At 45.2% G+C, this 16,487-nt stretch overlaps 1 long non-coding RNA gene across 1 annotated transcript; it reads left to right on the top strand.

Annotated features, from left to right (window-relative positions):
* Window positions 1-6,395: 6,395 nt before the first annotated feature.
* Window positions 6,396-12,150, top strand: LOC122462352. The gene is made up of 3 exons (XR_006284846.1): window positions 6,396-6,406; window positions 6,863-6,867; window positions 12,023-12,150. It is a non-coding gene; the product is annotated as an uncharacterized LOC122462352 (long non-coding RNA).
* Window positions 12,151-16,487: the final 4,337 nt, after the last annotated feature.

Below are 16,487 nucleotides of genomic sequence, written 5' to 3' on the forward strand. Positions count from 1 at the left end.
TGCCCACAACTTTAATTTATCTACTGTAGCAGCTACCAGAGGCCCTATTCTGCCATGGAAGAAAACAGTGCTCTTGAAGTGTTTTGTTGTTGTTCATGATTCATACTCCTGGAGTGAAATCTTGGCTTCCATGAATGGCAAAACTCCCATTGACTTGACTTCAAAATTTCAACCTAAGTATTCATTTGTTAAGCATACTTTAGTTCCTGATTTGATCATTTTCAGCCTTATCACAACCTTAATTATTGTAATAAATGATGAACCCTGCCTGTCACTCTCTGGGGAAGGCTCAATAGGTTAATGGTGGGACAGGACAATGTGTGTGGGCTGGAGAGATCCTTGACTGTCCAGACCAGGAGTGGGCAAACAACGGCGCGTGGGCCAGATCCAGCCTGCGAGCTGCACCACGTGGCTTGGCACCGCTCCGGCCGGGGCGCTGGGTCAGGGCAGCACCACGCAGCTTGGCCCCGCTCTGGCTGGGGTGCTGGGTTGGGTGCCACACCACGCGGCTCCTGGAAGCCGCAGCATGGCCCTGCTCCAGCTCCTACCTGCTCCAATGGGAGCTGCAGGGGTGGTGGCTGTGATGGAGCAGCGTACAGAGCCACCTGGCCACGCCTCTGCATAGGAACTGGAGAAGGGACACGCCACTGTTTCCGGGAGCCACTTGAGGTAAGCGCTGCTTGGAGCCTGCACCCCCTGAGCCTCTCCCCATGCCCCAACCCCCTGCCCCAGCCCTGATCCCCTCCCGCTCTCCAAACCCCTTGATCCCAGCGCGGAGCACCCTCCTGCACCCCAAACCTCTCATCCCCAGCCCCACCCCAGGGCCCACACCTCCAGCCAGAACCTGCACCCCTTCCCGCACCTCTGCCCCAGCCTGATTCCCCCTCCCGCCCTCCAAACCCTTGGTCTCAGCCCAGAGGCCTCACCCCTTCCTGTACCCCAACCCCAATATTGTGAGCATTCATGGCCCACCATACAATTTCTATTCCCCAATGTGGCCCTCGGGCCAAAAAGTTTGACCACCCCTGGTCCAGATCCATAGGTCAGATTTGGCCACCATAGATGTAGAAGCTGGGACACAATGACAGTAGTAGCTGCTGCAGAGATTGTGAGGAAGGTTCTATTTTCTGCAGTAGTCCCAGGAGAATTTTTCTTGGATGTGTAGAAGGATCAGTATTTGCCCCTTTGTGAGAAAGAGAGGACTGCACTTGTACTCACCAATATAAGACAGCAAACACTGAAAATGTCATTTTCGGTACAAAATCTGGCACCATTCCCTCCCTCCCTCCCTCTGGTATTCCCTCTGGCTGCTGGCACTTTATAAGGTTTTTTCTAGAACTGTGAAAAGTCTCCCATTATTATTATTATTTTATTATTAATAATAATAATAATGTGTATTATGGTAACACCTAAAGGCCCATAGTCAGGATTGGGGCCCCATTGTATTGGATTCTGTATAAAAATGGAGAAGATTAAATCTCTGCCCTATACAATTTTCAATCTAAAAGAAAAAAATTAATAATTATTTATATTGCAGTAGTACCTACGGGCCCTGGTCATGGATCAGGGCTTCTTGTGCTAGGTGCCTTGAAAACGTGAAACAAAAGGACAGTCCTGTCCTAAAGGGTTTATAACCCAACTAGATTGTAAACAGATGAAGAACTGGAGAAAAGAGTGTAATGTAAAAATAATTGGTCATTCTGATGATTTTTATATGTTTGTTAGTTACATTGTTATTTTTAATTAATATTTAATAATTAAAACTGGGGATAGAGTTCAGGTGACTTAGGTAGTAGGAGTCAAAGGGAATAATTTGTGTATTTTGTGTGTTTTTCTTAGAAGGCAGATCTAATCCCTTTTAAAATGGTTTTAGTTGCACTTGGATTAAACTTTGAATAGTTTATTTAAAAACAAACAAACAAATGTGTTATTCTTTGAAAGAAAAATGTCCCGGCACTGCTTTGCATTTGCTGTTACAGCTGTGTTTCTGGGTATTTTCCCCCCAGTTTCTTATTCCTACAAGTATAGTTTCTCATTTCAGCCTGTCATATTTTGCTTTTATGATATGAATCAAGTTTTACTCCCTGCTGTGGGAATACGATCTTGGATTTGGAAAGGATGTACACAGTGTATCATGCTGTGTATCAGAGTATCAGACCTGTAGCGTGAAGGTCTTTTTCAAGAGCGTGTTAATGACAAGGGTGGAGGGGTTTAAATTCTTTTTTTAAGTGAGCTGTAAATGTCCCCACAACATAATTTAGAGGGAAGTTCTTTGTACAGCTGTGAGCTGGAACAGTCAATGAATTTGACTATTCAAATACAAAAAGCCATCAGAAACAGGATTGCAGAGCAGCTTAACAGAAAAGGCAGAATCAAGAATTGCATGTCAGCTGTTGTGTGTTCTCTAGTAACAGAATAAGAAAAATCAGCCAACTTCATGCGCTGCATATTACGCCATTTTGCTGGAGTTTGACAAATAAACATACACCAAGTGAAAAGGTGGGACTCCATTCAAACCTAGTGATGTTGCTAATTCTGTGTAAAATAACAATTGTATTGTCAATTCTCACAACAGCACTTGCAGCCAAGAAACGAGGGGATAGGGAGGCTGGAAAGAGGGAAAACTTAAAAACGCTTGCAGATTTTTATCTGGGTAATTTCTTATGTTCTGGCATTGCATTCAGCGTGTTTTAGATGCAGTTTTTCTAGTCAGTTCTCTAAGGCCATATTTGCTCAGAAATAGGATTTCCATGGTAGCCTGCTGAAGCAACCATACACTTTTTTTTTCGGTGCTTAACAGAGCACTAACATGGCATAAGGCTGAGTCAGTAGAAAAAGTTCTCTCTTTATCTTGCCTGCAGAATAAAGGAGCTCAATTCTCCATTCCTCTATGGCCCTTTGGGCTGCTCTTGTCTCTGGGAATGCCCCTGTAGCACCAGAGTAGATTTATTTTCTGGCTATTCCTAGCTGTCTTAACAACTCCAGCGATTGCAGCCAGCCAGGCATACTTTAGAATAGCCTGGATAGGGTGACCCGGTGTCCGTTTTTCAACTGGAATACCCAGTCGAAAAGGGATCTGCTCACTGGGCCGTTGACTGTCTGGTTGGCGGCACCATGCAGCAGGGCTGGCAGGCTCCCTGCTAGCCTCCACACTGCACAGCTCCTGGGAAGAAGCCAGAATGTCCCCTCTCTGGCTCCTACGTGTAGGGGCAGCCAGGGGGCTCCGCACTCTGCCCCTGGTCCAAGCGCCGCCCTTATAGCTCTAATTGGCTGTGGTTCCCGGCCAATGGGAGCTGCGGGGGTGATGCCTGTGGACGGGGCAGCGTGCAGAGCCACCTGGCTGCGCCTCCGTGGAGGAGCCGGAGTGGGGACATGCCGGCTGCTTCTGGGAGCTGTTTGAGGTAAGTGCCTCCCGGAGTCTGCACCCGTGACCCCTTCCCGGACCCCAACCCCCAGTCCCAGCCCTGATCTCCCCTCCTGCCCTCTGAACCCCTTGATCCCAGCCCTACCCCAGAGTCCACACCCTCACTCCGCCTCCCGCGCCCCAACCCCCTGCTCCAGTCCTGATCCCCCTCCCACCCTTTGAACCCCTTGGTCCCAACCTGGAGCCCCTTCCTACACCCCAAACCTCTCATCCCCAGCCCCACTCCAGAATTTGCACCCCCAGCCAGAGCCCTCACTCCCCCCCCACACCCTAACCCCCACCCCAAACCAGAGCCCCCTCTCGCTCTCCGAACCCCTCAGCCCCAGCCCAGAGCCCCCTCCTGCACCCCAAACCCCTCATGCCTAGCCCCACCCTGTAGCCCGCACCCCCAGCCGGAGCCCTCACCCCCTCTTGCATCCCAGCCCACTACCTTAGCCTGGAGCTCCGTCCCACACTCTGAACTCCTCATTTCTGGCCCCACTCCAGAGCTCGCACCTCCAGCTGGAGCCCTCACCCCCCTCCTGCACCCCAGCTCCCTGAGTCAGCCTGGTGAAAATGAGCAAGTGAGGGTGGGGAGAGCGAGCGACAGAGGGAGGGGAGGATGGAGTGAGTGTGGGCGGGGCCTCAGAGAAGGGGCGGGACATGGCAGGGCATGGGAGGAGGGGCAGGACAGGGGGCGGGGCAAGGGTGTTCGGTTTTGTGCAAGTGGAAAGTTGGCAACCCTAAGCCTGGGGACTACTTTAATTTATGGTAGATGTGGCCAAATTGTCCAACTGACTGGGCAAGCATCTGTAGAGATGGCATAAAGCTACCACTGTTCCCACTCCAGTCCTGTCCCAAGCATAGCTTGGCCCCCCATGGGAATCAGGTCCATGGTCTCTAAGTTTCAGTGCTACCCATTCATCGAGACTGCTTCCTCCTTATTGTCAGTTACCTACCATAATGAGCACCATCTTCATGGTTTAATCAGAGGGATAAACACTCTGAAGCTGACTGACAGCAGCCTTACAACTGGTCAAAGACTTGGGGACTGATTCTGGGCTCATTGATACTTCTTTAAATTCGTGAGATAAGAATCAGTCCTGGAGAGATTTGCTCTCATCTTGTGAAGTGCTCACAACGGGATCGCAACCATGCCTCTCACAGGACTGGGCTCATTAAACTAGAAAATATACTCAAAAGGTCAAAATATGAAGGGTCAGACTCTCTGCAGGTGTAACTCAATTGACACGAGTGGTGTTATACCAGCAAAGAATTTGGCCCTAAGTCTCTTGACTGACTGCATGGAACCAGGCACCAAGACTGCTGAACCCATTCCTCTGCGTGGAACGGAAATAAGTGGAAAAAGTCAATGTACAGTACATCTTGTTAGTCATTTATTAGTCCTGAGCTAGCTGTCTCGGGATGTGTATATGTTCATGTGTTTTTTCTACAGGAGTTTTGAACTTCCAGAGCCTATATTTCGGGGGTGTGGGGGGAGGGGAAATAAGCATCCCTATTACTGTTAGAAAGTTGTATAATATGCTGAGTAATTAGATTTTGAAAGTATATCATCCCATCAGACTAAGCAAGCTTTGTGTTGTTGCCAGATCATAATCTTTTCCCTTTCTCTATGCTTGTCTGGCACTTGGAAGAGAAGAGATCTAAACTGTACACAGGCGGTAGGCCAAAGGACATACTTAAAACTATTCTTTATTGCCCATGCTGTCAAATTTATAGCAATAATGCCAAAACGATACAAAAGATTAAAATCTATAAAATCCTGCTGCTTCTGTAGGGAGCAAGACTAGGGTTACCTAGTGCCCAGTTTTCAACTGAAACTCCCAATCAAAAAGGGACCGCAGCGGCTCTGGTCAGCACCACTGACCGGGCCATTAAAAGTACGGTCGGCGGCGCAGCGGGGGCCTGAGGCTAAGGCAGGCTCCCTGCCTGCCCTAGCTCCGCGTGGATCATGGAGCGGCCGTCAGGTCCTTGCAGTCCCTAAACGCATGGGTGGCGAGGGAGGCTCCGCAGCTCCCATTGGCTGGGAACCATGACCAATGGGAGCTGCGAGGGGCAGTGCTTGCGGGAGCGAAGGCAGCGTGCACTGCGCGGGACCGCCTGGTCACCCATGCGCCTAGATGCCACAGGGACCCGGTGTCTGCTTCATCAAAGCCGTGGTAAGCGCCGCTGTGACCCCGCACTCCCCCCACACCCCAATCCTCTGGAACCACCCAGAGTCCCCTCCTACAGCCCCGGCCAGAGCCCTCACCCTCCCCACACCCCAACCCCCTGCCCTAGCCCAGAGTCCCTTCCCGCACTGCAAACCCTTTATCCTTGGCCCTTACCCCACCCCCAGCCAGAGCCCTCACCCCCCCCCTCCACCCAAACCCCAACCCCCGGCCCAGCCCAGAGCCCTCTCCTGCACTCCAAACCCCTCAACCCCTGTATTGTCATTATATGTGACTGGAATGAGACATTTGACTATTTCCATTTTCATTGTAATATGTCCTTGGTTAGTATGATACCACTGCAGTTTTAGTATGGGTTTTTTTTGTATTAGAGTAATAAAAGTCTGTGGCAAAACCCAGCTGATGTGCATGTTCAGTGGGATTTAGCCAAATGTAAGTACAGTGAATAAATTTTTTTTTAAAAGTTGGTCAAAATAGAAGAGCAATTAGTTCATATTTTATATCAAATTACATTTTAATTTTCAAATGTAAGAAATCCCATCCAGATTGGTAGTGACTACAAATTACTCCTATTATCTGGCCGCTGGGAAGCCTCTGGGAAATGAGTTTGGGGGCTAAGGAGAGTTCATTGTGAGCAGGGGCTCTCATCGCGAAAATCACCATCCCAACTGGCACTAACCAGACGCTTGTCGGTAGTATCAACCGAGAGGCCATGAATGGAATGGAAAAGGTGTCTGAACTGGTCCTCCAGCTCAGGAGTGAGGCACCCTGGTGGGACAGTGTGGAAGAGACATTCACACTGCCACTGCCGGTACTGTAGCTGTTCTGTGGCTATTCAGTCTGTAGGGCTTGCAGTCTCATAAACATGAAGCCAGCCATCTCTGGCATGTTCTCCCCAAACATTAAAGTCTCAAAATTAGTTTTTTAATTTTTGCATTTCAAAATGAAGGTGTCTTTAACTTAAAAGGTGTCGTCCCCCCCCGGCAAAGTGTTTAAAACATAGAGACAGGGCCATCCTTAGCCATTTTGGTGCCCCACGCAGCCTCCCCCATGGGGGGCTGTGTGGGGCCCCAGGCCTCCATGGAGGACGGTTGGGGGGCAGGGGGAAAACGAACTCTGCTCCCCTGGCTCCCAGCCTTGGGACGGGAGGCAGGAGGGAACCGCCCCCCAGCAGTTGCCGGCGGCGTGGCGGGGAGCAGGCTGGGTCTCTCTATTTACTGCTGCCCGGTGAGTGCAGGCCCGACCCCTGCTGCAGGCCTCAGGGGAGTGGGGGTAGGGCTGGGGCGGGAAGAGGTGGGGCGGAGCAGAGGGAGGGGCTTTGGGGAAGGGGTGGAGTGGAGTGGGGGCGGGGCTGGGGTGGAGGCCATGGGGAAGAGGCGGAGCAGGGGCTGGAGCAGCATGCAGCTGCGTAGGGCACCAGGAAATTTGGGGCCCCAAAGTTCCTGGTGCCCTTCGCAGCTGTGTACTTCGCGTAAGGGTAGGGACGGCCCTGCCTGGAGAACTCCATCTTTTTGGTGATGCTAATAACAAGCCTGTCTCCCTAGCATTGAAAAAAAACTGTGCTAAATTTTAGTCTGATGCCACTTGAAATGACTGTTATGAACACGGCATTTATTATGATAAAACTGACAGACTCCAAACTATAGTTTGGCAATACCAGGCAGCATTATCAGACTTTCAGACTTTCATGACAGCGCTGGCTTCAGGGGGAGAGATGCTAAGAGGATTAAAGCATTTCCACTGCTGTATCAGAAAAAGTCTTTTGTGCCTTCATGACACATGCCTTCCATTCCTTCAGAGACCTGCTGCTGCTGCTGCTATAGAGCTTATCCCAGCATTTTCTTTCTTTTTACAAACTGATGAAGGCTGAGTCTTAGAGGCGTAGGAAACCCTTTCTCCCCGCCCTCCCCAGTCAGCAGTTTGCACAATTCACAATTTTACTGTGACCTTGAGAAAAATGACAATATAGCCAACAAAGCTAGTTAGTATGACAGTCATTCTCTGCTTCCCAATCATAATCTCTGGATCTGAACAGCTACAGTCTAGAACAGCCCTGACAGCAGTGATGGCATTTGCACTTGCTGCTCTAATTAATAAGAGGATGTTTTTCATGAGCTCAAGTGGGTTTTATTCCAACTCATCTATGTGTCTGAGTGTTTTTTTTAAACATGTAAACAATGGTTGTGCACTCTCTTTTTACTTTGGTGTCTGTTCATGAGCTGTGTATGTGCACTTGTCTGGATTTTTGGTGAGAGTATTTGTGCCAGGATGGGGAATTATTTAACAGGTGTTGATTTTAATGTTCCAGTTATGATTCTCAACACTGCATTAAGCTGCCTATCTAGGCATTTGGTATGTCAGCTGCCTGCCCAGACAGGTGCGCAAAATTCATTGGTCCAGTGGACCAGTGCTAGAGTCACTGCTCTAAGTGTGTGTGCGTTGGCATCCCATGTTGGGCCCACAAGTTTTTGGACAAGGTTATTCCTTGCTTTTACTTTTTCACCCAATCTTTTCCAGCTAGTCCAAGGTTATACCCAAGTACTTTGGATAGAATCATAGAATATCAGGGTTGGAAGGCACCTCAGGAGGTCATCTAGTCCAACCCCCTGCTCAAAGCAGGACTGATCCCCAATTAAATCATCCCAGCCACGGCTTTGTCAAGCCTGACCTTAAAAACTTCTAAGGAAGGAGATTCCACCACCTCCCTAGGTAACGCATTCCAGTGTTTCACCACCCTCATAGTGAAAAAGTTTTTCCTAATATCCAACCTAAATCTCCCCCACTGCAACTTGAGACCATTACTCCTTGTCCTGTCATCTGCTACCACTGAGAACAGTCTAGAGCCATCCTCTTTGGAACCCCCTTTCAGGTAGTTGAAAGAAGCTATCAAATCCCCCCTCATTCTTCTCTTCCATAGACTAAACATCCCCAGTTCCCTCACCTCTCCTCATAACTCATGTGTTCCAGTCCCCTAATCATTTTTGTTGCCCTCCGCTGGACTCTTTCCAATTTATCCACATCGTTCTTGTAGTGTGGGGCCCAAAACTGGACACAGTACTCCAGATGAAGCCTCACCAGTGTCGAATAGAGGGGAATGATCACGTCCCTCGATCTGCTGGCAATGCCCCTACGTATACATCCCAAAATGCCATTGGCCTTCTTGGCAACAAGGGCACACTGTTGACTCATATCCAGCTTCTCGTCCACTGTAACCCCTAGGTCCTTTTCTGCAGAACTGCTGCCTAGCCATTCGTTCCCTAGTCTGTAGCGGTGCATGGGATTCTTCCGTCCTAAGTGCAGGACTCTGCACTTGTCCTTGTTGAACCTCATCAGATTTCTTTTGGCCCAATCCTCCAATTTGTCTAGGTCCCTCTGTATCCTATCCCTACCCTCCAGCTTATCTACCTCTCCTCCCAGGGCTCATTTTGGATCGACTGAACACAAAGGGAGATACTGAGTGGTTCATTGGCAGCATTCTTGTTTAGGTGTAAGGCTGTTACCCGGGTTTTGGAGGTGTGGGGGTGAAGCTTCCCATATTGAAAGTATTCTGCCATTATCTTGAAGTCGCTGGCGAGAGTGTCACGGGTAGTGGTAAGATCTTTTGTCTTCTGTTGCAAGGGCAATGTCACCGCATAAGAAAACTTATGCAAAATTGTGTCAGATAAGTCATTAATGTAGATGTAGTGAAGAAGTCAGCACAGATCCTTGAGATAGCTCATCACTGAGAGTGCATGCTTTGCTGCTCTGCACATTTAAAAGAACGCAGTACCTACAGTTGCTCAATATTGTGGCCAGAAATAGTGCTGCAGCATTTGATGACCTTGATGCCTTGAGCAAAAGCCTTTATCTCCATACCGTTTTGAAAGCAGTTGACAAATCTGTCTTCAACTATTGCTATATATGCAACCCAGTTCACCTTGTGGAAATTCCAGCATGATTTTGGAGTTGATTCGATCAGTGGACAAGCCAACATGCAGATTTGTGTGGTGGTGTTGGCTGCAAAGAAGATTCCCAAGAAATGTTTGTGAAATTTGCAGAGGAACATTATTATTGTCTTTCATCGCAAAGCAGAGGTCTGGGTTCTGCTCAGTGTTCCGTCTGGCTAAGTGAAAAGTCCCTGTTTGTTTCGGGTCAAAAAGAAGATGGACATTTGCGAATGAAGCCCAATCTGTGAATTACTTAACTGCATCATTTCTGCTATCGCCCCCTAGTGAGTGATGGCTATGAAAGTCACCAGGGTGCACAGCTGGGTGGAAAAAAGACACTATTGTGGGCTTCGGCTGTTCAAGATTTGGAGGTTCATAGATGTGTGTTATGGTAACTTGTCCAATTCTTCTTGCAGCAATAGAGATTCCCATGGTCTTGGATTCCTCCAGAACCAAGACATCTGGAAAACCCTGCCAGGTGTACGTGGCGATGTCGTACTTCACATCTTTCATGGTGGCAATGAGTTCATAGGTATGAATTTCATATCTTGCAGCTTGCTCATAGTCTACAACATAAGTTTCTTGTAGAGCAACAACATCAGTGTTGTTCATTGTGAGAACTCTTGCAAGATAGTGACACTTAGCACGTGGGAGACCATCCACTTTGGAACACATGTGGAGCTGATCCTACAGTTCTTTGGTCCTGTTCCAGACAAGGACAAATTTCATGTTGCTCATCATACTGGAGATCGCCATAACAATGTCCAGTAGTCTTTTGATGACATTGTATTAATCAATAACAAACGACAGGCACACTATGTGAAGGTTGTCGTCTTGCCCCCTGTGATTAATTCTAATGATAGGCCTGAGCCATGAAGTGCCAGTGCAGAGAGCTTATGTACAGTTCCCCATTCTGTATGCAGCTCATGGCAATGAAACTATCAAATCTTTGCTGCACAACAGGCCAGTGCTACCCTGAAGCATGTTTACTCATCCTCTTGGAACAGAATATCCAGGCTAAATAGTGTTAAATATTGTCTGATCAGGATAGCATCTAATTTTCAAGAACACTCTGGGACCCAAAATAAATCAGTTTTCATTCCATTCATTCTCACTGACTTTTTTTAAAGTAAACATATAAACAATTGTGTTTGTGGAAGTATAGGAAATTATATAAGAGAGATCCTAACTGAATAGTAGTAATGTTAACAGAAGATACTATTGCCAACCCCCAGGCATTCAAAAATCATGAAACAGGATCCAAATAAATAAATAAAAATCCTGAGATTTTAAAAAATGCAACATTAGGAGTTCTTATTTATCTTCTGGCTTTTGAAACTTTAGGGTTCACATTTTCAAGTTCATCTCTGAAACCAGGAGGGCTAGAAACCTATTTTATTTAAAAGAAAGCTGGGATTCTGGAATATTCACAAGCCTCCAGGGTCTAGGGCTTTAAGAAAACACCAAATATCATGAGACTGCCAATAAAATTGTGAGAGTTGGCAATACTGGAGAGGGTTGCAAGAAACTGAACTGCTTATGCAAGCAGAGTACTTGGTCTGTGGTGAGATTTATTGTGGAACTTGTATATTGTATTATAAATTGATTTCAACAAGATATAGATTAGATCAGTGCTCATAGGCTAAAAATTGTATTAGTTTCCCATGGGTTATCTTCCTTTCTAGGAAAAATGAGTCTCTGGCTTTGGGGAATCACTGAGCTATTAACAGTGGAGTTTTTAACCGGGAGCTTAAATTCATAACTTTGCTAGACACTAAAAATCATGGGCTGAATAGAGACACTGGATTTATAGCTTATTACAACAATCTATTAAACCATTTACTCCTTCTCATGACTGGAGAGGTGTTAATGAGCCACTTCACCTTGAATGGTCCCTTGAAATGTGCATTAACTACTTATGCTATACAATCGATTCCACCTTGTATTTCGCTGTGACAGTCTGTGTACATTTCCCAGATCTGAAGAAGGGCACTGTGTAAGTTCAAAATATTGTGTCACTCACTGACAGAAGTTGCTCCAGTAAAATATATTACCTCACCCACCTTGTCCCCCTAACGACTGGCCTATTGATCCTTACAGTCTGTCCTATCATGTGTCATATCTGTGGCTCAGTAGCAGGTAATATCATAGTGGGGTCACAAGAGCCGTGATCCGTAAACTGAATGTGGATGCCAAATGTGATTTGCCACTTTATGCACATTTCTCTAAAGCATAATGCAAAAAGCTGGTATATGTGCTACTAGGAGGTTCCATAGAGGCACTTTCATTCCCCTCTGCATTGGAATCACATGTTACTTTTGGTTAGGGATGTAACGGGTTGGACCCCCTCTTCTGGGATGCCACCTGATGTACTGGGATTTCACTGAGCCTCCCCTGCTCAATCAGCCTGGGATCCCCCTTCTTGCTTTGCTGAATTAGGCTCTCCGGCCTCTTGCAGCACACACACACAGGTAAGGCCACACCCAGTTGCAGACACAGAGCTTGTCTACAGTTACATTTTATAGCGCTCTAACTTGCTGACTCAGGGGGGTGAAAATCACTCCCCTGAGTGTAGCAAGTTTGAGTGCTTTAAAGCGCTCGTGTGGATGGGCTCTGAGCGCTGGGAGCCTCACTTCCAGCTATTCCCCTCGTGGAGGTGGATTACCAGGAGCGCTGGGAGACCTCTCTCCCCGCGCCCGCGTGTGACCACACTCACACTTCAAAGAGCTGCTGCGGGAGTGCTCCCACGACAGCGCTTTGAGATTTTTAGTATAGATGCAGCCACAGACTGAAGTCAGCTTTGTGTGAGAGGATTCACGTGCGCACCCCATTTGGGAGGTAAACCCAAAATAATGCTGTCTTGTGCTGCATAGAAAAATCTGCACAGTTCAAGCTCAGAAAAATCTGCTCTTTCCCTGAATGTGAAGAGATGCACACACTTCTTGCCCCCCCCCCCAGTTAGAAATTGCATAAACTGGATTTCATTATAAACAAGAAACAAATTTATTAACTACCAAAGGTGGATTTTAAGTGAATATAAGAGATAACAGACAGAACAAAGCAGATAACTAAGCAAATGAAACCAAACACGCAAACTAAGCTAGTTTCACTAAAGAAATTGGTTACTAATAGTATTTCTCACCCTAGATATTGTTGCAGGCAGATTGCAGAAAGTCTTGAAAGGTCGCTGCACTGGTCTTCCTCTTGAGACCCAGGTATTATTACTCACAAGCTAGACTCCCTTCCAGCTTGGGTTCAACCCTTCTCCCACCAGTTCAGTTTTTGCTTCCAGGTGTTTTTTCAGTGTCTCTTTGGGTGGGGAAGCAGAGGACAACCATGGTGATGTGACTCCCCTGCCTTACACAGCTCTTGTGTAAGTGGGAACCCTTTGTCTTCTAGTCCAAAACCACTGGCATTTCAAAAAGGGAGGAAGGGTATCCAGTACCAGGTGACTCGGACGCATGTCTTTGCATGGTTGTGGCAGCCATTACTTGTAGGTTGTCTCCAGCGTCCACAGGAAGACTCAGCTCTTTCACAGTCCATTGTCTCCACTAATGGCCCATTAGGTCTGTCTGGCTTTTTCATTGTTGTACCTGAATCACTGGTGAGGGGTGGCACCCAAAGTAACACATTTGAAATACAGATAGAGAGTTAATATTCCTAACTTCAAATACAGAAATGATTCAGGCATACAAGTTGGATAATCACATTCAGTAAATCATAACCTTTCCAATGATATCTCACATGAGCCGTCTTGCATAAAGTATATCTCAGTTATGTCATATTCATATCATAAGCATATTTTCATAAAGAATATGGAGTGAAACGTCACAAGGGACCTATGCCATCCTGGAAGGAGGGGCATAATTTGTCCCTGAGCGAGTGCAAAAAATTCTTAGGACTTTATCTCATTTGTTGCAACTTGTTTTTAAAATATTAACTTTGCTTTTAAACAGTATAATAGCAGAAGTGATCAATGCACATCATTTACTGAGAAGCTACCAAATTTATTTTGAAAAAGGTATATTTAACAGCAAAAACATGAGACCCCTGAATTTACCCTGAGGGGATGGGTGTGTTTGTGTGTGGGCATGTGTGCTGTTATCTATGAAAGCCATTTCATTACAGTCATTCCATGGTCTTCAAATTATTTATTATTTGCATGGGTTAAATCTCTCCCTCAAGCTGTGAATCCAACCCACTGTTAATGAGATAGCATGGTGGCATAAATGCCTTCCCTTACGTCCCATTGTTGCACAGTATCTCAGATCTTTGAGTAAATGTCTGTCAGAGATGCAAAACACTAAAAGTAAGAATTTCTGAATGAAATATTAACAGCTCCTTATCTTTCCATATGTGATAGTACTAAAACCATATTACCAATTTGCTCATCTCTGCATATTGTCAGGTTCTGTTAAGAGAGGCACAATGAATTACGTGTATCATGTTTACTTGTGACAGGATTTCTTCTGTGATGCCTGCAGGTATTTATCCTGGAACCTCTATCCTCTCCAGTTTTCCCTGTGAATCTGACACTCTTGAGAATGTCTGTCTAGGCTCCTATTGGGCCTAATCGTGCACCATTGAAGACAATGTAGCGTTGTCATCGACCTCAATGTGAGGCGTTTGGCTCATTATGTCCTTATCCCAACCTTCCATCCATTGCTTCATTTAGAAACTACAGCCTTCCAATGCATTAAAGAGTGACTAATTAACCTAATTTAAGATTGATTCAAAGAGTATAGAATAAAAGCAATTTGGAGGCCACTTGAATCTTATATATTGACTTGCTAAACTTCTTTTCTCTTCATTGATTTTGGGCGCAGGCTACTTCTTTCTCAAAGGGAAATACTTTCTATGGACACACATTCAGTCCATTCTGTTTCTCCAGACCTCTCACCTGATGCTCTCTACATGCCCTCTTTCACCTAGTATGCTTTTCACTACCTTTCTTTTTTTCTAGCACGGTTTCCACAGAACTTAAGAATAACCCTCTTTGTGATATCTGTACAAGAATGGAACATGTCCTTATACTTACTGTTCTCTCAATGGTTACGCTCAAAGGGGATGAGAACACTAAAAAAGGTTATTTCTTCATTCATTCATGAGTAGCAAACTGCTTTACTGTAAATCATCATAAATCTTGTCAGAAGCATGTCTATTATAGTAAGCCAAATGTGTTTAAGTTCAATGCTGTCCATTAGGTTTCTAATTCAATCAAGAGTATTAAAATCATAAAGCTTCGTTCATTGTTTGTGATCTAATACATAATGAAAAACACAAGTAAAAATGGGATTATTGAAGATTAATTTGTAATCATTGCCTAGTATGCAGACATTGGGTGAGATTCTGCTGTCACTTATACTCATACCATCATCAGGTTTATCCTTTCCACCAAAAGAAATGTTAATATTTTCATCATCTTAATATTCCAACATGATACCATGTGACCTGTGCCTCATTAAAGTTGGCCAACCTGGCTTGGATTTTGGAAAAAGAATGCTTGCAACAAACTGCCTGTGCACCGACTATAGGTGAACAATTATTTTCTGAAACAATTAAGCAAATTTTGATGAATTTTAATTTTTGATAACAATTTTAAAAACAATAGTTTTCTCATGGATAACTTGCAAACAAATTCAAAAGAGGATAAGTTAGTTGTATTGTTTGCTGATAATTATTTGGTCAGCTCTCATTTTGACTGGAATCTGATCAAAATGTTTGATTTTGAGTGATAGCAACCCCTGTATATACGTCTAATAAAAGATTGAATGTGTTTTGGGAGGAGTAGGCAGAGTCCTACTACAGAGGGAAACATGGCTGAGACCATGAACAAAAAGATGCTTGTTGGCGATCTCACGTGGTATGCTATAACAGTGAGTTATAAAGGAAAAGTGTAGTTTGTCTTCTGTCTGTTCAATAATTTACATATCTGGGAATAAATTAGATTAGGATACAGTGTCCTGCCTTTAACCATTTCTTTCTCAGGAAAGAAATAACCCAGTGCTGATGCCCAGATTTCTCTGTCCACTCAGAACTCATAAGAATCTATATTACCATAAGTTTTAAATTTATTTGAGCATAAGCTTTCGTGAGCTACAGCTCACTTCATCGGATGCATTCAGTGGAAAATACAGTGGGGGGATTTATATACATAGAGAACATGAAACAATGGGTGTTACCATGCACACTGTGATCACTTAAGGTGAGCTATTACCAGTAGGAGAGTGGGGGGGGGAAGGGGAACCTTTTGTAGTGATAATCAAGGTGGGCCATAATGGGTCATTACACAAAGTAAAACTATTTCCCCTTGTATATTGCCCCCTCCTCCACCCCTCACTGTTCCTCAGACTTTCTTGTCAACTGCTGGAAATGGCCCACCTTGATTATCACTACAAAAGTTTTTCCCCCCCACTCTCTTGCTGGTAATAGCTCACCTTAAGTGATCACTCTTGTTACAGTGTGTATGGTAATACCCATTGTTTCATGTTCTCTATGTATATAAATCCCCCCACTGTATTTTCCACTGAACGCATCTAATGAAGTGAGCTGTAGCTCACAAAAGCTTATGCTCAAATAAATTTGTTAGTCTCTAAGGTGCCACAAGTACTCCTTTTCTTTTTGCTCATACAGACTAACACGGCTGCTACTCTGAAACCTGCCATAAGTTTAACTATTGTGGTGCAGTATATTGAACTGTAATGTAACTATAACGTTACAGTATGTTGAAGCTGCGGATATGTTACTATGTATTTTAGAATATTAAATATGTTCTTTACTATTGTGTACTTTGAGAGACATGAAGAGGTTTGGTTTTTTGTGGTACTGTTCCAAGTTTAGACAGTGAATGGTATGAATAAATTGGGTGTGAAACTTTAAATAGAGAATACATTTAAGAACTTATTTTTCCAGAAACCTGTTTTTCATTTTATTATGAGTAGGGAGATAATGTGAGGAGAGAAAAAT

The sequence above is a fragment of the Chelonia mydas genome, chromosome 11 (genome assembly GCF_015237465.2).
Source record: "Chelonia mydas isolate rCheMyd1 chromosome 11, rCheMyd1.pri.v2, whole genome shotgun sequence".
NCBI classification, from domain to species: Eukaryota; Metazoa; Chordata; order Testudines; family Cheloniidae; genus Chelonia; species Chelonia mydas.